Source organism: Uranotaenia lowii, chromosome 2 (assembly GCF_029784155.1).
Source record: "Uranotaenia lowii strain MFRU-FL chromosome 2, ASM2978415v1, whole genome shotgun sequence".
Taxonomy (NCBI): Eukaryota; Metazoa; Arthropoda; class Insecta; order Diptera; family Culicidae; genus Uranotaenia; species Uranotaenia lowii.
Genome location: NC_073692.1, coordinates 315,735,135 through 315,761,721, shown reverse-complemented (window position 1 = coordinate 315,761,721; position 26,587 = coordinate 315,735,135). Strand labels below are relative to the sequence as shown.

At 40.9% G+C, this 26,587-nt stretch overlaps 1 protein-coding gene across 3 annotated transcripts in view; it reads left to right on the top strand.

The window, feature by feature from the left end:
• The first annotated feature begins 866 nt into the window (after window positions 1-866).
• The window catches only part of LOC129746143 (uncharacterized), a 123,421-nt gene continuing 97,700 nt past the window's right edge, over window positions 867-26,587 (top strand). For all 3 annotated transcript variants that reach the window (XM_055739645.1, XM_055739644.1, XM_055739646.1), the window contains exon 1: window positions 867-1,427. The gene's annotated coding sequence lies outside the window, so the exon portion shown is untranslated. The remainder of the gene's footprint in view (window positions 1,428-26,587) is intronic.

The window sequence follows — 26,587 nt, the reverse complement described above, 5'->3', positions numbered from 1 at the left end:
TAAATTTAGGGAAGTTTTGCTGAAACATCCATTGAAGCACATGACAACATCGAACCGGACCGCCTGACCATCCAGCAGCAACTGAGATGATGATCTTGATCTCATCTTAAGCATGCTAAGCAGCAAGTCCTTCGTTCGACCGACCGCCAAGATCCACCCGAGGAGCAGTAGCACAACAGATCATCGAAATCAGCAGGACCTCAGCCATAAGATCTGTGTAGATCTACATCTGGAAATCTGTCGTCCGTCTTCATTCAGCCAGTAAGGCAGCCAACCAGTCAGGAGCAAGCCACTCAAGTAAGGAGAATATCCCAAAACACGTGGTCGCACGCACCGTTCCGTAAAGGAAGGTTGCCCGCTCTCCTTTCCTCTCCTACTTTGCTGTTCCACCATCTTGGGTCTTGCAGAGACCCATGATTCGGTCTGCAGAATCCAGGTCCGGGAAATACCTGCACGAAGCTCAAAGAAGCAGCAAAAGCATTCGGAAGCATTGGAAAATATGTGAATAAGAGGGAAACCTCCCGGGCCGAGTTGCGTGATTCCTTCATTCTACTCATCCATCGAGTGTACCTGGTCCCGAAACCTACGGTTTAAGGAACGAAGGAGACAGGACACACATTTGTGATAAACGATTGGCGAAAGTAGGAAGGAAATAGGAAGGGGTCCCTACGAGCAACACTAACACATCAAAAAAGACGGACGCAACTTCGTTCTTATACGAGCAAACACTAACAAACGAGCAGGATCCGACGAAGGGAACCGAGAAAGCAGGGATCGGGAAAGATCGGAAAACCGGATCGACTCGGCCGAGCCGAACGTTCGGACTCGTTTGCGCACCGGTTTCCTGTTCATACGAGTACCGAACGTTGTACCGAGCGGACGCGCGCACAAAATTTGAGCTCCGTTTTTTGAAAAAGAATCTCCTGGAAGTTCGAGTGAAGTGTGCAGAAGGGAAAAGAGAGAAGGGTGCCGCGCGCCGTGCTTAGAATTTTTGAGGTTGAACTGACCGTTTAAAGTTTACCTCGTGGTTTTTTAAATTGGGTTGATCGCGAATCAGTGTAAAGTGATCGATACTTTTGGACTAAGTTTGGACCTCAGAAGCTGAATGGATAATATTTAAAGTGCAAGATCGAAGTGGAACAAAGTTGCAATAATAAGTGCGAGCTATGAGGCGAGCCAGCAATCTAGCAAGGATTTAAGCCGCTAAGGATTAAGTGATCGATACCCAGAGAGTGATCTTAAAAAACCAAAAAAAAACTGATAGGCAATCGCCACAAATTAGTTGAGACCACAGTTATTGGACTGATTTGACCACATGTTAAGTGATCGGATAACCGTCCGGTTTCCCCTCATCGTGAAGAAAAGCTGAGAAGTCAATTCTTCAAGAACCAGAAACCTTCCTCCAGAACCCAGAAACCAAACACAAGGTAAGTACCGATGATTGCGTGAGGCAAACAGTCAGTTTTGCGCAAAACTTCCTCAAATATTTGCTCCCTGATGAGAGCCTGATCGGTTCAATTATCAGTTCCCGGACAACCCTTCGAATATTTTTCATTATTAATTTGCCCGGTTCAAAGGCAACCAACCATCTGTTGAGGTCCGGTGAATGAGTGTGAGCGCATAAAATTATTGCGTTTCCATGCGCCCAGTCAGTTTAGGGAAAAAACGAATGCACCTTCGTTCCGGACCCCCATCATAAAAGGTGCTCGCGATTACAGGAAAAAGGCAGACAGGCAGGCAGGAAGAAAACAAACGAAACAAGGCACTTCAAGGCAACTCGAAAGAGTCAAGATATTGGTCCGGGCGCGATCAATTATTGCTGCCGGTTACTCGCGCACGTTAATAAACATTTCTAGATCCGGAGGGATTGGGTTCCGGTTGTAAAATATATAGAAAAATGTGCGGGTTGACACCCGCAAAATCTGGCCAGTCATTTTCAAAGGAGAAATCCCCAGAATTCCCGCTGATTGAAAAGCCGGATTAGGCCGAGGTTTGTTTTGATTGATCTACACCCAAAAGTTTATAGTAACGCATAATTGAATTAATTGAACTGCGGGAGATCCCCTGCCGGTGTCATCAAATCCAACCTGGTAGACCCTTCACGGAGTACGGACCAAATCCGGATTTGAATTTCTGGAATCCGGAGACAATATTTATCTAATGACTCTTTTTTCACGCAGTGTTATCAAAACACCCCGAACTCGATAAAAGACAGTTGTTGACGATGAGTTTCACATTTTTTATAGCATCGATGAATAGGCAAAAAACTAACCGATAATAAACAACTGCAGACCCCTGCTGGTTTGTCAGCAAGCTACGGGTTTCGGTGACAATCTCGGGAATTTGTTGTTCCCGAGAAGAAAAAAAACACAACATCAACAATCCCGTTGACAAAGTCCGGACATCGGCAACAATGAAAAACGCCGAAACCCATCATCATTAGCCATTCGTCGTCGTCGTAATCTGATGGTCCCGTAGGAATCATGCAAAACACCTACCAAACCATCAACCGAAATCGCGAAAAGCAACAGAATCAAAAACTATCGAAAAACAAATCCCGGCAAAAGGTAACTAACGATCGCGCCGGGTTCTTTCTTTAATGACACTTGACGAGTTTTTATGGTTTTCTCTCTCTATTTGAGTTCGGGTTGCCAATGATGTTGTCCCGCGTTGCGCGTTTAGATTTGGGAATGATTTTAATGATATAGTGGTTGGTTCCTGCAAGTACCGGATGGGTTTTACGGGAAGGTGCCGCTTCAAGTGGTAGGTGGCCATCGGATTATCTCGCAGGGGTTTGAGTTGCCGCAGATTTTTCATTCGAAAAAGTACCGTTCGGACTTAAGATTGGCCCAAAGTTTTTCAGCGAAGAATGATGGGTTTTCAACATTAAAAAAAAAGAGAGACAGCTTCAGAATGCTATGGACCGTATAAAAAATGTTTGCGCATGTTTGAGCAAGCTTTGAATCTTTGAGCAAGCCTTGAGACACCCTTTAAACTATTAATAGAAATATTTTCCATTTTGAAAGGTAGAATGATGCAATTATAGGTAGTTTTTTTTTAAATGTTTAACAATGGCGTTTGGGCTTTGAATTGTCTCAGACGGTTTTCAACGTGTAATGAATTGAAAAAACCATAACTCAAAAACTATTCGACTTTCATACATATTCGTAAGGTAAAAACGTTGTTTTGATAATTCCTGATGCAAAAAAGTCGATTCTAACAGAAAAAATCGAGTTTTTTAGCAATTGGTGGTCATTTGTTCAACGTTCCCTAGGGCAGACACCTGGGTGCAAAATATTTCAACTTGTACGTAACTGGTTTAAACGAGGTCAAAGGACCACAAAATCAGTATCTGATCTCAACTTCATCATAAATAACAAAATTCGTCATCCAAAACATTGGAAAGCTGATCAAATGCTTCCTTAATGAGATAACGCGTCGAAAAAAAAAAACAACAACACTCACCAAGTTCCAAACACATGTAATCTCTCAAGTGTCCACTTTCACCTCACCACATCAAACTAGTAGGAAAGGCAACCCCTTTCCACGGGCTCGAAACAAACCACACACAGTCACAGCGCTATAGTTTTCTAGGACTCTTGTAAAACAAAATGTAAGGAAAAAACCAACCGATAACAGATCCCATTAGATTCGCGCTTCGCTCACCGCCGTTTATTTGCTTCCTCTACTCAGGGGGTGAAAGAGTCAGGATCCGAACAGCCTAACATATGGTCAGCAAGCAGTTTTCCCGTGGCTAGTTTTACCTTTCGCTTCGAACTGCATTAGTTCCGCACACTTTCTCTTCGGGAGGAAACCCCTAAGCAGGAAAAAGAAAGCGGGAAAGATCACTTTCTTTTTCTGAAATCCACGGGGGAAAAAAGTTCCTCGTAGAAAGGTCAGCGTTGGTTGACCCCTCGACTTCCAAGAGTTCGCGGCCAAGCGGGATGCTGGAATCTTAACCTCCACGGGGTGTGGCGATACTTGGTCAACTTTTCTTTGGCTTTTGCTTCTCCGGGGGAAAACGCGCTCGCGTTCGTGTTGATTTATGATAATTGATGACTTTCGGTGGTGGACCTTTCTTTCTTAGACGGAGAAAAAGGGGATTTTCCCGCTCGGGGAGGTGATGATTTTCTTCCTACTGAAGTAAATCTCGCAAAATTTCCTTCATTCGTTAGAAGCTGTGGGTTGAAAGTTGAAAATGGTTTTATGAGTTTCGAACCGCTTAGCGGTAAAGCTCTAGCGTAAACAGAAATGAAACCCTTTTACGCTGAGGGTTGATTGTTTTACGGCACGGCAGCAGTGTCACTCAGTACAAATTTTATTACTTTACGGTAGCAGCCATTGTTTTTGACCCCGATTGTATTGCTCTCGAAAGACTTGGTCTCGTTTTTAAAATAGGAAAAAAGGAACACATTGTTGCCACCAAAAGAAGGGGGAAAATGCGCTGGACATTTTTAATGATCGATAAATTTTCAGATTAGGCAAATTTCAGGGAACGTGCAGCGGCATTAAACAGGCAAGCAGGGGACAAGTTTTTCTGAACAAGCCGTGAAAAAATTGATTCGCGCGAGCAGCGATTTTCCTGCCGTCTCGAACAATTGAAACTGTTTCAATTTAATTGAAATATTACTGGTGGCACCTGAAAAATCTGGGACCGAGCGCGAGAGTAGTGATTATTATGAGTTATTATCGTTTCATTGTTCCGTTGCGGGGCGATTTAAATTCACCATCGGTTACACAATCAAGAGAGAGAAAAGTAGCAACAAGCGTGAGGGGGTGCCTTCGACTACTCATTAGCATAAGAATGGCATGAACCGTCAATTTTCGGTGGTAGTGCCGAGCAATCGACTGTATCGATTCCGAGCACTTGAGCCCCGGCTTTGATCCTTTCACCGGTGAAGGTTAGGCCTTTTTCAGCTGGAATGCCTGAGGGAAGCCATCAAATTGGTTACATTTGGGAAAGTTTGAAAATGCCGTTCGGTTTTAAAATTGTACCTAAGTTTTAACATCGTAGAATACCGTTTTGATTGAAAAATGCCCCAAACATATTACATCGTGTAATGAGAAGATGGGTAAAAAAATTAAAAATACTTTTTGGCCTTAAGATTGACCCGACGATTTCCAGAGCACAATGGGTATACTATAGCAATCTCTTCTCCTCGAGCAAGTTTTTGACTCATTTAGAGGAAACTTGGAAATTTTTCTTCGATTCAAAATGAAAATGCCGTTAAAATGATTGCTGACATTTTTCCATATTTTTCAAACGAAGAATAACCACTAGGAAATGAAATTTGGAATGCTATAAAACACCATTTGGTCTTAAAAATACCCCAAACGAATTTCAGCCAAAAAAGTAAAAGTTGTTAAAATGTCCATTGATTCTTTCCTGTCGATCACTTTTCCTACGGCCTATTTCGGGCAATTTTCAACTAGCCCAGCTGTTGGAAAACCTCTCAGCCAAACTTTATTGCTTCGCAAACATTGCCCAAAAACTAAGCGAATGTTTTTAATCTATTCGGTAAACAAAACATAAAATTCGACAATCCGTGAACTTACGACAGCTTCCAGGCGGATTTTTCCGAGTTCTCTCGATGCCAGAGAGAGTTGTTTACATTTCACGCGCGTTCGGGATCTCTCCGGGAACATTCGCCAGAAGTCTATTTGAGCGTGAAATTGTTAAAAGTAGAGCTCGTATCGGACACCTCTGTCGCCGGAGGGCACCACAACAATCTAAGAGAGAAAAAAAGGGATCCTAACCCCCAGGGAACGATGAATCGGAAAGCGACAACATAAATTGCGATCACAATACCCCGATCGCCCGAATTGCTTTTGTTCTCCCGAGGTTGTCACTCTCTTCTCCCAGTGTTTTCCGATTCAATCAGCCAGCCGCTTTGTTCGGCTTTGATTTTTATTGCAATTATTTTCACTTTTCCGGTATTGTTTATTCCGAACGCCTTTCTGGTCCTGATACCCTTCTTTTTGTTGCCAATTTTTCCGATTTTTTATTGTTTTTCCGCAACCCACTTGAGCATTCGACGACACATTTCTGGAATCGGTCGTAATTTGGCAGTTGTTTGACAGTTATTTATCGCTCTCCCCCCGAAGTAACGAGTATTGGTATGTTTCGGCGAAAACACCGCCATTTGGGAACTTGATTTATAACTTGATTCTCGAGAGCGAGAGTGCTGAACCCTTCCTCGGGACCCCGGCAGCAATGTCAGCCCAAAACGATCGGTGGAGAGAAATTATGTCATTCCTCAAAAAGAAAAGGGTAAACAAACGGTTGCGATTCGATACGTCCCCGGAAGGACCCCGGAGACAGGTTTTCTTGAACCAAAATAACCCAAAACAGTCGCTACGCTTCGACGCCCCGAGAGTCCAATCGAACGGCGAAACCGGACTTTTGTATCCTTTTGCCGGGACACACAATCAATCAACAAACAGACAGACGGGGAACGAGTTTTTCCCATTCAAGTACTGGGTTGGTCGTCCTTCTTTTTGAAGACAAGCAAAAACAAATCCGCCCATGAAAAGAAAATTGACCGTCCGGCTCTCATTCAGGTGTTCCGTTTTTGGAACAAATTTGCATTAAAGACCTCGATAAGGGGACACACAAAATCACCACTACTTAGCCAGGGATTACGCTTGTTCGGGGTCTGATTTTCGGTAAGAAATGTGCCACGCGGTATCCGAAAAAAGGATTTTCAGGTTCTTAACCGGCTTTCGCAAATCCCTGAGGAGCGGGTTTGCTTAGAACCATATCTGCCTCATCGGCCAAGTGTTCTAGGGAACACTTTTGCAACGGTAGACTTTGTGGTTTTCCGATCGTTGTCGACGAGTTGTCTCTCCAAGTCTTTCGTTCTGCTCCGTGATGACCTAGAGACCCCTGCTTTGAAAAACGAAAAGAAACAATGCCGTCATAATTAGCCGGGTTCCGTTGCGTGGTTAGGCATGTGTAACAAATTATTTTCGGATACCCAAGGCAGCCAATTTTCCCAAGCTCCTAATTTATGCGTGAGCTTGGTTCTCCGAGAAAATTGAATCATTAGCTCCCGCTTTCTTCCGAATCCTAGAGAAAAGAAACTGAAGGAGGAGCTCTCAAATTTGAACACCTCACAAAGGCATTCGGGAACCTATAATTTGCACCCATTTATCTCGCCTTTCTCCGATTTTTGTTCCTATAGCCGGTCGAAGTTTATTTGAACTCGACGCACAAAGCCCGCAGCAGTAAATAAATAAATAATCAATATGCGTAACATTTCGACAACCCCGATCAAGGAAAAAAGGAGCAGAAATATGACGTTGATTAAATTTGCAAAAGGAAACTTAATCCGGGAACCCATAAGAAAAAACTTTAACTATATGAATCGATTGGTTTGAATAACGCTCGGCATGTTATTGAAACCCACCATCAGGCCTATGCATCGTAACTTTTCGGGAATCGAGAAAGAAAAACGTCAGTCAAACGTCAAAAATTCTTCCATTCCGTCAAAACCCTTTCCCTCAAAATTTACACTCCAAGGTGCAAAGAAATCTTGAATTACCAACCCCTTTCACCGGGACAACTGGCACCGAAAGAGCCGAGAGTTCCGGTGGAGGCAACAACAAATTTTGCATGCTGGCTGGCTGCCTAACGCGACTCGGCACAAGTTGGCCATTATGCGCACATTTAGTCCGGGGTGTCGAGAACGGAAAAGTGCGAAAAAAAAACGTAAACACTCCTCCTCATTACACGGTGCATTTTTGCAACATCGACAGCTAGGGGTAGTTAAACTAGTAAGGGGGTGCTTTTCGTGACGGGTTGACGGGAAAATGACACTTTGACTGTCAGCCGGTCGTCGTCGTTGTTGTTGTTGTAAGCCCGGATGGCCGCTGCAGCACCGACAAAAAAGGGGGCGATCGACCTTTTTTCCCGGCTCCCGATGAATTATGAATTAAAGAGTTAATTCTTTAATCATTATCATTTCTCGAGAGTTGGTTGGTTTTTGGGCTTTTGTTCCGCACTTGGTCGTAAATTTGCCGCACTTTTGTCGTTTTGCCGGACATGTTTATGTGACAGGTCTGGATTACCGGCAGGATTTACGTGACCGCATGAATATTAGGAGACTCGGCGTTTGCGGTTTCCAGGGGTGCGCTGATTGCTAATGATACACTTTAGCGACAGTTTAGCGCCGATTGAAAGGATTGTCGTTGACAGTTGACGCGTCAAATTTTGACTTCTGATTGACTTTATGGATTTTTCGCCTGGATTTAGATAATTTATTCCTTCGGGCTTATTTTCATGGTTGAGTATTGCGTTTACATGTAAATTTTAAGCTCTAAGACCTCCTGGAAATAAACAAGGATAAAAATTTAAACCTTTTAGTATTTGTATTGCCTCAAGCCAATTATGGCAGCAAAATACTCAACTGTAAAAAAAATTATTTCATATGTGATTATATAAACACGATACTCCAACTTGAATTAAACGGTGGTTCAGTATTGAATTGAACAAAACCGAGCTCGACTTTGAGAGAAAATCATCTGAAAAAGGATTGCCTTAATATAAGGAGTGATAACCCACCAAACGGACCTCAAAACAAACCCACAGCCATCAGCTGCTAATCCGTCAGTTCCATTTACTCGTCATTAGCTGGACTGGGCGCCGGTTTTCGAAGATGTAACGAGACGGACCCGTTTCGGGATCATTAAAATTTTCCAAAGGACATTAATGCCGAATGTAAACATAAATACTCGCAGCCTCCAGTCGGTAAATGCGGAAGGATTGAGATTTAGACGTTGATTACAAATATTGAAAGTAATTTATTAGCTATAAATTTCCCGGGCTGCAAAGCTGCCCGGGATGAAAAAAAGCAACGAGATCACGCATCTTACCGGAATGTGCTCAAGAGTACTAATGAAGCTGCGTCTTGATGCAACCAACCTTTTGGCGGCGGCTGAAGGTTACTGTATCTGTATCTTTTCCTTTCTCTATCCCGTGGAAAGGACGAGTGATTAAATCAAATTAAAATTATAATATTTGAATAAACATGCCCCGGTTTCGGTCGTTTTTTTCTGTTGAGGCGACCCCTTTTTCCCGAGGGTGCAAGAAGCTGCAGCGGTCCAGAAACGGGATGCACCGAGATTTGCCCTAGATTTCCCTCTCGGTTCGACGGCGTCTTATCGGTGATGACACGAATCTCTCCTTCGTTGTCACAATAACCGTACACACATTCCCATGCGGGACACGAGTGGTTCAAAAGGGGTCGCACCCGGGAGAAATTTATTATCCTTTAGTTTCGTCTTTTTGGAGGAGCTTTCACCTTCCTAAGACCGCTACTTGCGGATTGAGCATGCGCATCTTGAATTTGAATATGCTCTGGAAACTATCGAAATGCCATAAATTTTCCTAAGTACTCTTAGGACCCCGCCCGGCAGATTTGCAAGGGAGAAAGTTATGGTCTAATTCCGGCAAATAAAGAAGTGCGGCGGCAGCTTCCGAAAGCCGGGCCGGAGAAGAAACAAACGTATTAGCCTATTATCCGGTGCTTATCGTATCGAAATTCATTGAGCAAACTCCAACACCGGTCATTGGCCTAAAAAGCAAAAGCTTTTCCTTAAGCCATTAACAAAAACTTAATTGTTTCCTTTTGTGTGTCTGGCCCGGTCTCGTCCTGCTGCCTCACAAGAAGACCACAAACCAAACATCGCAAACGGACGCAGGACTGTCCCGGAACGGGACACTCTTCCCAGCGGGATTTCGGCCTCAAAAAACCCATTAATCTAACGAACTACTTTTTTAAGGGTCATTCCTTGAAAGAATAACAAAGCAGAAGAAAAAAAACACAGTCTAAAGGAAAAGGACGATAAACCCTTAACCGGTTTGGTCCTCCATTGGTTGTTTACCTTTGCTCATTATACTTTCTCTCGGCTAGGGTCCCGTTCATTGACGGACAGACCTGACCGAGATGGAGAGCTGACCTGCTTCCATCATCAGGGGCAGCGTCAGACTCAATGAACCCCGAAGATGACGCTGCTTGCTGCATCGCAGCGCGATAGCGATCTGCAACCGCATTCAAACTGTTTACTCCGGGCTATTCCGGGGTGTCTCGGTGCCGCTAAACAAACATCCGTGAACAATAAAGACGAGGACGCCGCGCTTTTTGATGGACTCGCGTGGATTACATGACCTTCCGAAGAAATCAACCGTGAATGTTTCCGCGGCACCTTAAGAGAGGATGGCCACTTGTGGAGTGAGGTGGAAGCATATTAATTTCCTCGCGGCCGTCGGTTTCCTCCTGAAGGAGGTGTGAACACTTTCACTTGGTCCCGCGAGAAGGGTTCTTGCTAAAGATTTTTTTTATTTAAGAAGCCGATGGTCCTTCGAACCACGTGATGCCACCACATTAAGTGGATTAGCGTGGCCGCGGTTTGAATTCGTAGTCGGGGTCGCCACTTAATGGTTATGACCTTTTGTCGAGGTAATAAAGTGATGTCGAAGGTTCTATCGGGCTGAGATTGAGGGAAAGTGTGGCTCAAGGAGTTGACACCTTCCCTCGGAAGGGTTTCGCGTGAGGTGAACGCGAAGCGCGAGTTTTTTTTTCAATTAGAAAGGTCCTCCTCAAGAGGTCAGTTTTGTTGTGGTCATCAGCTAATTGATGTAATACGCGAGGGACTACCCTTATCAAAAGACAATTGAATAAAGGGGAATGAATTGACTTTGGACAATTAAACATGCGTAAATCGCGGAGAAACAATTTTTTCACTACTCTTTGAAAAGTGTTTGGAATTATGATTACACCGAATGGTAGTCTCGTAAAATCATTTTCATCCTCAATCGAATGTTATACAGGTTTCTTCAACATAAACCACGGTAAAACGATTGTTTTGAGTCACTTTTGAGTAATCTGAGGTTTTTAAATTCCACAATAATTTCTTAGGTAATTTGGAGAACAATCTAATATAAAAGTAGAGAGGCTCCCATATAAAAAAGAGACAATCTTCTCATAACTTAGAAATTTTTAGCAAAATTTTATTTCTAGCAACAAAATTTTCAATAAAACCACATCAAAATACGTTAGTAAACTTTCTACTTCAGTACAATCTTTTTTTTTTAATCCCAGCGAAAAATATCAGGGATTTTATCAAACCCGATAGAAATTATCGAACAAAATCTTGGAACCTCTTTTACGACGTTCATTAGCTTGTAATCGTTCTTTAATTGCCACAACATTTTAATGAGAAAAGTGGTCCTAGCCCTTTCAATTGCCAATTCTGCCCTTAATTTTGCATTCCTAATTGCGGACCTAACTTGAACCTTTGCAAATTTTCCGAATCAACCATGCGAAAATCGGCACAAATCTGTTGCATCCGCTACGGCATCGAAATTACGTCACCGGCAATCGTTGAGCAACGGCAGCGAAATTGAAATTGTCTCAAGGCCTTCGAAGGGGCCCGAAAAAGGGTTTTCCTCCAGGCCTAGAAAACAACCCGCAACACAATCCTCTTATCGTGCCCCGTCATCATTGCTCAGCACAAATTAATTCCCCGCCGAACGAACGCAGAGGCCTCTCTCCTCGGTCGGTCGAACCGGGGCAAAACCTAACGTCCAAAACGTGGGAAATCCCTTTCGTAATTTACAAACACTCACAACAGACACAGGAACTAACTAACGAACACTTTCGTCCGGAGCCAAAGAAGAGACGAGGTCCTGTCTCCGTCCTAAAGGAAGAACATGTTTACTCGAGAAAAAAATGACGCAACGGTAGAATGAGTAGCTTCTTCTTTCGAGACGACTTAGTTGTCCTCCCGAGTCGACCACCTTTATCCCTGTCCTGTTCTTCTTCCTCCGAAGCCGAAAGCCATCATCCAGAAACGGGACAGTTTCTGTTTCTTGGCTGCCGCCACCGGTGGACGAAAACTTTCTTCCCCTTTTATCATTTTTGGGTTGCCGGCGAACCCCGAAAAAGCTGAAACATCGAATCTGGATCACATTCTCGGTCTGTTGGTTGATTGTGGAAATGAGATCCCTCCAAGGTCGCTGCTCTACTAGCGAAATGATGGACTCAAATCTGAAGACGACGACGGTAAAAGCAAAAGTTTGATTGAAAAGTCCCGGAGTTCAACGTTTTTGACGTGACGTGACACAATCGAGGAAGAAATTTTCCTCCCGAGAGTGTGTTATTTTTAATTAATTGAACATGATACGGATGAAATTATCCTTCCTTTGAGACTTGGGACTCGGAGAAAAGTGATCGGTTTCTTACTCGAAAAGACGGAATCAAAATAACGGTATCGGATGACGGAATCGATCCCCGGATCCCTCTAAACGCGTCTCGGAGAGGCGGTACCGAACAGTTTTGTTAATCCTCATAAATTAGGTGCGCTTATCCCGGAGCGAGCGCTCGAGGAATGTTCGAAAAATATTAACGATTAGCAATTCTAATGAGATGCTGTAAACGTATCGTCGACGTCGACGAGTGATTGACAACAACAAATCGTCCAGGGTTGGGATTAGTTTCCTAAAGATTTTCGAATGGGAAGCTGTTGGTGACATTTTTGACTCTCACATTATTCTATGTTTATCCCAAATTGAACGGCTCAATTCCTAAAAATATAATAAACTAAGAAAAATAAAAAAAAAAAACATACAAATTTTATGAAATTTTAATAATAAAACATCTGAAAGATCGATGGGTCAAAATTAAGCCCAAAAGGCATTCTTGTCAATTTATACTTGCAATAAAAACCGTCGAAAAATGTGTTTTCAGAGCAAAAAAGCGCCAAACGCTGGTTTCTTCTTTAAATCCCAATAATCACATATTTTATCACTTGACAAACAGCTTTCAGATTCACTGGTGCCCGAATAAGGGAGGGAGGGGGTGATGTTCTGTTTTAATAAAAACAGCTCAAATTGACTCTGGTATCCTCCTTTTAAGCAATTACCCTCCTTATAAGCGTTTTTTTGTTTCAATTTGAGGAATGTTCAATTCCATTCAAATACCATTCAAATTTCATGTAATCTTGACACAAAAACATCTGAAAGATCGCTGGGTCAAAATTAAGTCCAAAAGGCATTCTTGTTAATTCATTCTTGCAATAAAAATCGCTGAAAAGTGTGATTTCAGTAGAAAAAGCGCCAAAGCCTGGTTTCCTTAGAAAAACCCAATAATCACATAGTTTATCACTTGACAAATAACATTCATATTCAGTGATGGCCAAAAAGGGGGAGGGGTGGGGAGGGGGTGATGTTCAATTTTAATAGAGATAATTTTAATTGACGTTGGTGTTCAACTTTTAAGCGAATACCTGATAAGCGCTTTTTCAATTTCGAGAATAGATGTTAACAGAGTTTATGAAAATTAATAATTTAAGCGATTGCCTTTTGGTTCTAATTCAGAACCTGTCGCTTTTCAAATGATAATGATTTTTCCTTAGGAAGAACCTAAATGTTTCCATAAAAATAATTCAAAACTTTCTATTTTTCAAAAATCAAGCAAAAGACAAACGTAAACAAGGAGCAACCCAACGGTGCCACCTAAAGAATCAAAGAAAAAGCCAATGCAACATGTTACCCAGCGTAGACAGAACGCAAAAATCAGCGGGAATCCCGGAAACGGAGTACCAATTTTTGCACCTACTGTTTGTGTTTCGCAAACAAGCGCAGCCAGGAGGATGTCGTAAATTTTGAGCTGAATGAGCTTTCCGATTCTCAACACGGTGACGAAAACAGTAGGAAATTTGCGGCACAAACTTTCTCCTTTCGACACAAATTTTTCAACCCCGTCTTTGGAGTCCAAATGAAAAAAAAATTTGGGCTCAGTTATGCAGTCAGTAATTATCAATGGTGATAAAATTTGGCACTTTTCTTGTTTTTTTTTTTCTTTTTCTCCGATTGGGTTTTTGTTTGATTTCTTCCGGTAGCAAAGTCGGGGGTCGTTGTCTTCAACCATTGTTTCCGATTCCATCGAGACAAATTGCGTTGATTTCGTTTTTTTTTTTGCTCGAAAAATCGGAACCCAAAAAAACTGACACTCACACACCCAGATTTAGTGTTGCATTAAGTTCCATTAAGGAATTAGCTAAGGACAAGTTTTTTTGTCCTGCTTCCTAGATTTGTCTGTAACTTTGCGGAAGATAGTTTTTTTTTTTTGGAAAATCGTTGGGCTCAATCGTAATGCAACGATGCCATCCGTGGGACACATTTTTTTCCTGGATCGGACTGACTGTTCATCATCCTCCTAAGGAGGGTGTCCCAAAACGTAATTTATAAACTGCTGCTGTTGCTCTTCCTTAAGGCAGCGGCAATTTGGGAAAACAAAAAAAACGACAATGATGAGGCTCAACTCTTACACAACACTTCCGGTGTCGCTTTGTTTCATTTTTTTTTCTTCCTCTGTTGGTCTTTGTCAAATTATAAACTGAACATATATCTGGTAGCGATGTCACCCAATTTTGAGAGACCGTCAACAAAAAAAAACTGATATTCAAATGTCAAGAGCTGCGACACCGTGTGATAGGTGTTTTTTTTTGTCTTGTTTCCGATGTGTCATCTTAAAGGAACTCGCGCCCGGGTCCGTTTTTTTTGTTTTGACAAAAAAAAGCCCGGGAAAGGTGAAAGAATCTTCCTCGGTGGGATAGTTCCTTCTAATTCTCGTTAATTTTTCTCGGGGGTAACTTTTTTTGTCGGTAAATATTCTTATTTGGGACAGTTGTTTTTTAATCCACAGTGATCGGCTTGTATCTTGTCACAACTTCTCTAAAGAAAGCTCACAGTCTCACAGCGGGACAGAGCTGTGATTTGCATTCGAAACTAATTATAATAAAATAAATTTTCCGTCAAACCTTTTTTTGGCCGATGATTGGAAAGGGGTCGAGTAGTATTAGGTCCCGGGATTAGGACGAGGAAAAAAAACGAAGATGACACCCGGTGATCTGTTTTTTCCACGTTTACTCAAATCACTTACAGCGGGATCCTTGACTGCAAAAACGTTAGGTTGTAGTCAAGAACCACTCGGTGGTTTGTCAGTTTCAGGGGTACACGGTTTTTTTCACTGCTTCGAAAGACGTCTAATCTCGTCAACTGTCAAAATTTTAATTCTAAGATGGCGCGATCCCGCTGGGATCGTAATTGAGTTAATTTCGAAGCTGAAAGCTGCAAACCAGATGTTTTTCTCTCGATTTTTTTTAATCAAGACAGTAGTGAAATTCTTCAATTGAAAATTGCTCAAACCACCAGACAAATTGCGATACAGTTCACTGACCAACAAGAAACCCCTAGTTCAACTGGCGGTCGTGCCTCATGGGAACAAGTTTCCTCGTGGAACCACGTGGTTCGAGCACCGAAGACAGTAGGTAGATCGGAAGGTCCCGATTAAGTTCCCACTCTCTGAATGAAGCACTGAGCCCAGCTAATAGATACATAATAGATTTTCAATTGTACTTTTTTTTCAAGTCGGAGTATCGCGTCGCGCCTCGTCGGCCTCCAGCAGACCAAAGTAGCCCAAGATACACATTCCCGGACAATCCGCGCCGACTCGTCGATCGGAAAACCGGATATCTCGGACGCGGTGGTGACCAACCGTAAATCTGCACAAATGCCAAGCGGCATTCGCGAAATCCGGAATATGTTAATTTTTTTTTTCTCGGTGTGTTTTTTTTATAAACACAATACTCCAACCTAGACAGCTTTGTAATATGATATATGGATCGTCTTGGGTCCGCGACTTTGCCGAGACGGTCTTTTTTCGCGTTGTTTTCTCAAATTCAAAAGAAGCAAAATCAAGTCAGCTCAGGAACTTCGTTCCCTCGAGAAAACCTGTTCCGGTTTTTCTCCTTAACAATGTAGCTCTGGGAACCAAAATGCATTCGCAAACAAGCCGGACCAAGTCTCGTTCTTCCAGAAAACAAGTTTGCCAATTTTGATTCATCGTCTTATCGTTGGCTCGCAATCTTCGCAGACGCACACACGCTTTCTCCTAACGACCTTTCGAAATCAGGGAAAATGCCTAATGTAGGGCAATTTACTGGCCATTGTTACTTCGGAGCCCATATTTTCTAGTCCAATTTGTACCCAGACAAAATTTCTTCCGCGCAAAAAGCTGCAGCCGTCAGTAAATCTGCCTCAAATTAAGTCTATTCATTGAAAAGGCGTGAAAAACGTCTGCTGCGCAAATAATCCTGTGGGAAAGGTAGATCACTTCCGTGTTACAGTTTTTTCCTCTGGTTTTCTCCCTTTTGCTGCACCCATCTCCCAAAAGACGGAACGAAAGTTGATGCAATTTTTAAATTCCGCTCTACATTTCTTCCTCTTTTTTTTTCGTCCAAACTCCGGACGGATAATTTTCGGTCCATCACCACCACCACACCAGAGCGCCACAAGGCCGTTCCGTCGTCTCAAAACAGCCGTCCTCGAAGGATTTTTGCGAAGAAATGGAAGGCGAAAGTGAATTAAGAAGGAGCAAAAATAATAATAACGTAAACCTCGAGCTCGAGCCACCAGAGACCGAAGGTGAACATTCCTGCCTCTCCGGAGGGTTCCGACTTTTTGCTGCCGGTTTTTGATTCTTTGAATTCTTACGGCGAGCTGCCTCATCCAACGGGAAAGGTTCTCCTCGGCGGTGAAGCAGCTGCTTCCGAGGAAAACCGCGATGCGCTGCTGGCATTTCGAGGTGCTGCTGCTGCCGGGCTGTGACAATTTTGCGCGAAACTTTTGGGACGAGAGGTTGAAAAATATCCTCGAAAAGTTGGTTTGAATGCCTTTTAAACAAAGATTTAGTTTAAAATAATTTTTGGATCGACAAAATTTGGTGCAAATTTGTCTCGAATCATTTTTGGACGGTTTCAGAAATATTCAGACACACTTCTGTTTAGTCATTTTTAAGCTATATACGATCACTTGTAAGCTGCTTTTAAGCTGTATACGGAAATGCATGATTCGATCGATTCTAAAGATTTTTCTTCTAAGTTTGGACCAGTAACTTTGCGTATATGGCCTATACCTAGATTGATGAAAACTTTCTTAAAAAACATCTTATTATGGATGAATAATCCTTGAAGAGGTTTATTGCGTTTAAAAGTACACAATTCATAAATTTTGGGATGTAAGCTGTATTAGACATTATGGAATTTCGCCTCACAGGTGCCTCTATAAGACTTGAAAAAAATTTAACTTAAACTTAGGGTAATTCAATCAAGCAAGACACCGCTTCAACCTACATCTGTCAATCTGGTTCCCGATTGGTGGTGGTGGTGGCCTCACAGGGAACAATTTACCGACTTTGATTGCCCCTGGACAGCAATCACCGGGAAGTTTGTTCATCAGGGTCCTGGCAAAGGTTCCGACCTTTTCTCCGAAGGAATAAATTAGCTTCTGGGGAGAAAATCGGAAACTATGCCTCCAGGCTACCCAAGTCTAGGCTAACCAGAACGTCGCGTCGTCTTGGCAATATCGGAACGTCGAAACACCGTTGTCGTAAGGTCTGTAGACAATGGGTCACCCCCCGCTAAACGCAACTTCTCGCTAAAGACGGGGAGAAAAAAATTCATAAGCAAATGAATTTCGCCTCCGGGCGACTGAGGGCACACACATTCAAACAGGAACTTTTTGAATATTCGCGCGCTCTTTTTAAAGAATCAACGACGACGAAGACGACGACGAGGCAGACTGCAGACTTCGTCTCTCTGCTTTGCCTTCTTCCTCCAGAAGTTTTGGAAGAATCTGCCAGGAGTACGTGCCAGTGTCTCGCTGAGATTAAATTTAGTTCGCAGCCAGGAGCTGCCAAAAAATTGGAAGAAGGCATTGTGTAATACTGGCGACGAAAATTTAAATAAGGACACATCCACACGTATCCAAGTGCCGAATTATCCGGCTCGAAGGACCACCGTTTGTTGTATTCGTAGTCGTAACGCAACTAGTCTGGGTCTTGGGCATAATAACAAAAGAAAATAGCCCGAGGACACCGAGTCGACGCTCGAATTTTTGGGGTAAACCAAAACTTGTCGACGAAAACTTGAGGCAGCGGCTGCTGGAGGAAACCGGACGAGAAACGGGATGCGCAACAGGACATTTAAATTTAAGTTTTTAACTTGTATGTTGGCTCTGCATCGACATGTTAATGTCTCTCCTCGGTTGAGTGAGCTCAGCTGATAAAAACATAGAGCTACACATTCTAAGACAAAAAAAAAAAACACTGGGACTGACCCTTTCGAGAGAGACGTTATTTTCATTTGTCCGTCGGAAACTGATCGATTAACCTTGAAAGAGAGCAAAAACACAAACGCGAAAACAAAGCAAAACTGTTGACGAAGACGACGCTTGAAATTCCACTTTCGAGAAAGAGTTGAATCGCGAATTTCGGGGCCCAATCAAACAACGCACCCTTTCGGCTGTCTGACCTAAGAGTGTGTTCATTATACTCAAGTTAATGTGCTGCAAAAAAAAAGCACACACACAGGACGACGAGGATTCCGTTTTCGCGTAAAAGCGAAAAACAAAAGGAGAAACCTCTTGACTCGGAGTCTCCGCATTTTGTTTTGCGACTATCATTGTTCGGCGTAAACGTGTTCTTTTGTTTTAAGATTGAGATTCCGTCAAAACGGGGGCAGTGGGGGTAAAACGCGCACTTTATGAGGGGTAAAATAGCGAGAGCCCTTGAATTAAATTGTTCCTTTAAGAGAAGACCGTGCTGAAAAAAAAAACAACTATCGCCGGGAGATGTGAGTTTTTCTAAGATTTTTGACGCGTTGAGATGTGTGTTGTTTTCCTTGACACATTTTTTTTCCTGGGCAAACCAACAGCTGTTCGCCTTTCAAGCAGATTGCGTTTGTTTGTCTAAGGCCTCTGATCCAATTTCGAAGTTTTCGCATCACCTTCTTTCGGGCAGGACAAAGGCAGCAGGAACACCTTTCCTAGGATGGGATCAGCTTTAAGAGGGATCGAACCCAAGGAAAAAAGGTGCACAGTTTTTCATTAGCAATTGAGAGCAGAAAAATGTGCAGTACCTATCTAAGGTGCGCAATTACGTTCAAGCTTTTAAAAGAAGAGTGCTGGCAAAAGCAAAAATTGATTACGCATGAATGGGAGAAAGGATGCTGCTGCAGCATCTTTAAACGGTTCGGTTCCAGTGATTTGTTGCCGTTTTTTTTTCTCTCAAACAGTGAACACAATTTCAAATCCAATTAAAGCGGGCCCCGTTTAGTTGGTGTCTCCTGTTCTCAATTGCCGAAAGATGAGACTCTTGAAAGGCGCGCTGCTGCTCGCTATCCTGGAAAGCAATCGTATACGAATCGCAAACCCCCTTCCCAGGATGGAAGTTTTTCCAAGAGAAACCACTTGAGAAACGAACGAAGACAATAAAGAGCGCGATCGAAGAGGCAAGAGATAAGTTTTCTCGATTCGCAACAACTCGGATCATATTACCCTTTAGAAAATTCCCGCCGGATATAGATAGATTTGCCAGCGCACATTTTTGCATGATAAAGCGCAGCCCCGGCTAGCGATATATCAATATTTTTGCCGACATCTTTCTTCTTTGAAAGATCCACATTCACTAGAAAGAAAAAAAAAGACGACGTCTATGAATAAAAGTACATAAATTGGTTTCCGATGCCTTTCGAGGCTGCCGCCGCCGGCGAAAGTGGAAACCCGACTCGACTAACCCCAAGAAGACTTCTTCCGCAGTCAGGATGTGAAGTTATAAATTATAATCGGGAAGGAAACCGTGTTGTAGTCTCGGGAATTCGCTCGCTGTGTCGAACACGAAAGATCCGTCTTGTAACAGGAAGAAGAATGTGCTCTTGTTTATGCAAATGTGCTGCGCGCAAAACTTGCGTGCACGAAAACGCGCGCGCTCAATTTATGAACTCTGCAACAGACTGCAAAGCGCGTTCGAAGACGCCGTAACAGTTTGGAGGGCCCTTTTTTCCTTCTAAGGAGGCAGAACTGGAACATTTGTCAAATCTCTGTTATGCTTTCTGATTCCGATCGGAGCATCGAAGTCCGATTTCGTTCCGCTCGATGACTCCATGGCCTGGAAGAAAAGATAAATATGAAGAAATTTATCACTGAACTCTCTGTACTTTTTGTTTTTTGTTTCTTCCTTCTGTTCCTTTTCCATCCTAAGGATGGCAAACTGAATCGGGATGCTGGACCTAGACAATACCGAGGAAATCTTCTCAAACAGAGGATATTTTTGCGAAAAATTTCACCTTCCTCCCAGGACCAGCTGTCTGGTCCCGTGGAAGAAAAATTGCGCCACCTTTAAGGCGCTGCTGCTTTCATTGAGAGATTTTGTCCTTCGGTTATTCGGTTGTGAAAAATGGACCCTGACCGGACTAAAGCCAGACGCCCGTAATTTATTTGATTGCGTGTTTGGGTTTTCTCATTCAGGGGTCCCAAGACCTAGGAAAGGTCCCCGGAAGAAATTTGGCTATTTGCTGCGAGATTCCCTTCATGAAGCGTACCGGTCAGCTGGGTTCATCAGCATCGTCATCATCTGGTCCGGTGGCCCCTTTCGGTCGTTGATCTTAGCGAAAATGGGATTTTTTTTCTTGCTTTTTGGTTTAAGATTGTTTTCGTTTCGTTTCGGTGATTTTTCACTGAGCGATTTTGAAGGCAAACCTCGAGTGAACGCATTTTAATTTGATTTTTGAACAAAAATTCTCCCGAGAAAAAAACCAAACAAGCGTTATCAAACATCGGTATGTTTTCCTAAATCTTATGAATGAGAAATTCGTTCCGCGTGTTTTAGAAATTTTTACCAAATTTTGGGTCCACTTCAGTAGAAGAAAACAACAAAAATAGCTTGAAAACGCGCTTTTGTCGCTGACTTGATCGAATAAATCGACTGACTAGTTGGCAGGATCGCCAATGTGGAGTCATTTTTTAGTTCACACTAGACAATCTGGAAGGATCGCCAAAGTGGACCTTCAGTAAATCACTTGAATTGACACAGTTTGGTACAGTAGGCCAACTTGATCGACTAAATCGGTTAACTTGATCGACTAAATTTTGTCAATTTTGTCAATTTTGTCAATTTTGTCAATTTTGTCAATTTTGTCAATTTTGTCAATTTTGTCAATTTTGTCAATTTTGTCAATTTTGTCAATTTTGTCAATTTTGTCAATTTTGTCAATTTTGTCAATTTTGTCAATTTTGTCATTTTTGTCAATTTTGTCAATTTTGTCAATTTTGTCAATTTTGTCAATTTTGAAATTTTGTCAATTTTGTCAATTTTGTCAATTTTGTCAATTTTGTCAATTTTGTCAATTTTGTAAATTTTGTCAATTTTGCCAATTTTGTCAATTTTGTCAATTTTGTCAATTTTGTCAATTTTGTTAATTTTGTCAATTTTGTCAATTTTGTCAATTTTGACAATTTTGTCAATTTTGTCAATTTTGTCAATTTTGTCAATTTTGTCAATTTTGTCAATTTTGTCAATTTTGTCAATTTTGTCAATTTTGTCAATTTTGTCAATTTTGTCAATTTTGTCAATTTTGTCAATTTTGTCAATTTTGTCAATTTTGTCAATTTTGTCAATTTTGTCAATTTTGTCAATTTTGTCAATTTTGTCAATTTTGTCAATTTTGTCAATTTTGTCAATTTTGTCAATTTTGTCAATTTTGTCAATTTTGTCAATTTTGTCAATTTTGTCAATTTTGTCAATTTTGTCAATTTTGTCAATTTTGTCCATTTTGTCAATGTTGTCAATTTTGTCAATTTTGTCAATTTTGTCAATTTTGTCAATTTTGTCAATTTTGTCAATTTTGTCAATTTTGTCAATTTTGTCAATTTTGTCAATTTTGTCAATTTTGTCAATTTTGTCAATTTTGTCAATTTTGTCAATTTTGTCAATTTTGTCAATTTTGTCAATTTTGTCAATTTTGTCAATTTTGTCAATTTTGTCAATTTTGTCAATTTTGTCAATTTTGTCAATTTTGTCAATTTTGTCAATTTTGTCAATTTTGTCAATTTTGTCAATTTTGTCAATTTTGTCAATTTTGTCAATTTTGTCAATTTTGTCAATTTTGTCAATTTTGTCAATTTTGTCAATTTTGTCAATTTTGTCAATTTTGTCAATTTTGTCAATTTTGTCCATTTTGTCAATTTTGTCAATTTGGTCAATTTTGACAATTTTGTCAATTTTGTCAATTTTGTCAATTTTGTCAATTTTGTCAATTTTGTCAATTTTGTCAATTTTGTCAATTTTGTCAATTTTGTCAATTTTGTCAATTTTGTCAATTTTGTCAATTTTGTCAATTTTGTCAATTTTGTCAATTTTGTCAATTTTGTCAATTTTGTCAATTTTGTCAATTTTGTCAATTATGTCAATTTTGTCAATTTTGTCAATTTTTTTCAATTTTGTCAATTTTTTCAATTTTGACAATTTTGTCGATTGTGTCAATTTTGTCAATTTTGTCAATTTTGTCAATTTTGTCAATTTTGTCAATTTTGTCAATTTTGTCAATTTTGTCAATTTTGCCAGTTTTGTCAATTTTGTCAATTTTTTTATGCATTCAACTTCAAATATGACAGATTCAACTATACATTCCTGGTTGACCTCTCACATCCAACTATAAATTTGATGGATTCAACTACAAATGTATGGTTGATTTAAGGCATTGTACTAAAAATATAGTAAATTCAACTTTACATTCCTGGTTGACCTCTTAACTTTAAAAACGATAGATTCAACTGTAATGATATGATTGATTAAACCGTAAATATGATAGATTTAACTACAAATGTATGGCTGATTTAAGGCATTCAACTATAAATGTAATAGATTAAATTATACATTCCAGGTTGGCTTCTGACATTCAACTAAAAATATGATAAATTCTATTCTAATGGTATGATTGATTCAACTATAAAAATGATGGAGTCAACTTCAAACGTATGATTGACTTTAGGCATTCAACTATAAATGTAATGGATTCAACTATACATTCCTGGTTAGCTTCTAGCATTCAACTATAAATACGATAAATTCTACTGTAATGATATGAATGATTCAACTGTAAACATGATTGATTTAACTACAGTTGTATGATTGATTTTAAGCATTCAACCATAAATGTAATAGATTCAACTATACATTCCTGATTGGCTTCTGAGATTCAACTATAAATATGATAAATTCTACTCTAATGGTATGAATGATTCAACTATAAATATGTTGGATTCAACTACAATTGTATGATTGATTTTAGGCATTCAACTATAAATGTAATAGATTCAACTATACATTTCTTATTGGCTTTTGACATCCAATAATAAAAACGATAAATTCTACTGTAATGGTAGGATTGATTCAAATGTAAATATGATGGATTCAACTTCAAACGTATGATTGATTTTAGACATTCAACTATAAATGCAATAGATTCAACTATACATTCCTGATTGACTTCTGACATTCAACTATAAATATGATAAATTCTACTGTAATGGTGTGATTGATTCAACTATACATATGATGGATTCAATTACAAACGTATGGTTGATTTTAGGCATTGAACTATAAATGTGATAGATTCAACTATCGGTACTAGACATCGTGGTTGGGGCGCAGAAATGGCTGGGCCATCGAAGTGCTAACCCTAAAAAACATCATCATATTATTCGTTTTTAACATAATCTTTTTTGTGCTTACAAAAAAAATGTATAAAACCACAATGAAAATAAAAGTAAATGCTGGAAAACTCCATAAAAACTATAAATTTTAGTTGAACACTTAAAATCAATCATAGAAGTATAATTGATTCAATCATATTTAAAGTTAAATCAACCATAACTGTATAGTTAAATCTACAATATATTTAGTTGAACGCCCAACATCAATCAGTAAATATAATTGAATTTATTATATTTATGGTTAATGCAAGTAAACTGATGAGACACCACATTAGCAATCCTTTCAGGCAGTCTAGGGCAAACATGAAATAAAGGATCAATATTAGGACTCAACAATGGCGATCCTGCCAACTTTCCTAGATTGAACTTCGATAATAATCCAGCATAATTTTTTGTCATTCTCGGTATTTTGATAAATTTGTGAAAATCTATAAAAATTTCGCCAGAGTTCTTCCTTAGTTTTTCCGTTTTCTTTCTCAATCAAGGATCCCTTCAAACCTAACCTAGTTAAGCCAAGATAAACAAGCGTTGACGGAGGCGACGAGCTGATCCATCTAAACCAACACACTTGTTTCGCCGTCTTTCGAAACCCCAAGAGAGAGATAACCTGCCTCGAGACCGAGTGTTAATGAGGGCTTCAGCAACTTTTCAACGCGTTTGACGCGGGAAACGGAGACGGAGAAAGAGGAGAACCCGAGGTTCTAATTGATTATTTATTGACGGATCGTAAAAGTCGTTCAGTTTCGAATAAACAAGTGTTTATTACCTTTGCCGGGACTAAGGTTGAGGAGAGCGGGCGTGCGTCGACCTCGCCAGCCGGCAGAAGGTTGCCTTCTGAGTGGAAAATTATGTTTCCGCTCTTCTTTTTTCCTCTCTGATCTTCAGGATTCGAACAGAACTGCGTTGCCAGCTGCCACCGGCAGCAGCAACTGATGCAGTCGATAGTAAAAATTTCTTTTGGCAAGGTCGAAGGTGTTTTTGGGAGATGACCAACAACAACCGGTCTCGGGACACAATAAAAATTTACTTTGTTGAGCTTTCATCACGAGGAGATCCTTTTTGTGTCTGTCTGTGCGTATGCCGTATGGAGGTTTTCCTAACGGTTGCCCATAAATTATGCGGCCACGGTCGTTTGATTGTTGCGGTTTATGCGCGGTAGCTTTCTGAGGAAATTTAAAATTCAAATCAGTCCCAGCCCTTAAGTCAGCTGTTGCTTGGGCCAAGAACTCGGGTGGAAACTTATGGTTTCATCGCGCCGTGTCCTTGAAACTTTAAACTTATTTAAAATTCCTTAAACAGCTGTTGCCTCTACCGATTTCGTATTCAATTTTTCGGTGGGGAGCATTTGCTAACTTAATTTTTACCGGCCTGTCAACGGACCTTTGAAAAAGTCCAACGGACGTCGACGACGACGACGACGTGAGAATTAGTGCGTCGTTATCGTCGCCATTGAGGTAATCAGAGCTGAGGACGATTCCGGTCCGGAAGCCTGCAAGTAGGCTCGTTCTCATAATTACCTCGTTGGGGGTAACAGGATATCTTTAGCTTGAACTGTTTTTTTGCCGCCGTCCCATCCTGATTGCGGCAACTCGATAAGCACGTTAACTAGACCAACGCACCACTTTCCTTTTTTTCGAGCGGAGAGCGGACGCAAAATCACGCGAGCTTCCGGTTATAATTAGATTTTAATTCGTGTCCAAACATAATAGGTTGAGCCAACTAGTGGAAGCATCGTGAGGCCGGGCTAGAAAATAATTCAATTTGTGGGAAAATTAAACCCTTTTTGTTTTTTCCCTCCATCAGGATTCACCGCATTTTGTTTCCGCCCGCGATTAGGCAGATGTTTTTGCGCGTCGTCCTTTTTTGTTCTATTTAAACCAGAACAACGCCTCATTGAACAGTGCATAATTAATGGAACGAAACATAAAGTTCACCCGGTGAATGTCATATGCTTCCCTGCTTTTCTGGAAAGTATCAATGTCACCGTAGCAAAACCACCGAATGCTCAGCGAGTCGCGCTGTTTTCCACCTTTTGAATGCTCACTCCTTGAAATGGAACCGAATTAAAACAAAATACCTACAAAAATGGTAATCGACCTGCAGCAATCGTCCCACAAATATGAGGACTTAACCTCAAAATCGCCTTAACGTGCTCTCCCCCTTCCAAGACAAATAGCATTTTGAACGGTGTGCCGCCACCCGCCTTTCGCGGTTTACCCGAGAACCTTCTCGAGGATCTTATCAAACTGGATCGATCTAAAAATTATAGGTAGTTGCATACAGCACAGCACTCTTTTGAGGAAGGGTCACGCAGATGTGGTTTACCGAAATCCCTCGTTCAGCTTAGCTTAGCCCGGCCACAAGTTTTTTTTTCCAGCTAGAGGTATAAATTTAAATAATAAAACTTATTATTGTAATGTTCTGACACAATCGGGCGGTCACGATCTGGAAACGGAACCATCGAGGAAGAAAAAAAACCCCTAGTGGCGAGGGCTGTTGGCCATAAAATTGTTTCTTTGCAGGGGACTTCATGTTTCTTAAATGGATCGTAAAAGTTGAGGCTCAACACTGATGACAAGTTGTGCCATTTTTTAGGAAAGATTGCACAACTATTGTCACTTCAATACTTCTAGAAGAGTTTTTCTCCGAATGGAACTAGTATGACTAAATCAGCCGTCTTTTCATGGTTGAATCGACCATATTAAAGCAACAAGCTCGATTATGTCGACTTACTTCAGACGATTAAGTCGACGGACTAAACTATCTCGATTCGAACAATCCGACAACGTCGGTAGGCTGAATAAAACTTGAACGACTAATATCGACTACAACACACAAAAATCGATCCAAAACAATAAGGTCGCCTGTCTTTTTATAAATGAATCGACCGATATTGTAGGGAAAAACAGACGGACTCAATCGGTTCAATCGATCAGCTGTTGATTGCCTCTTAACGCATGATTTGAATCATTG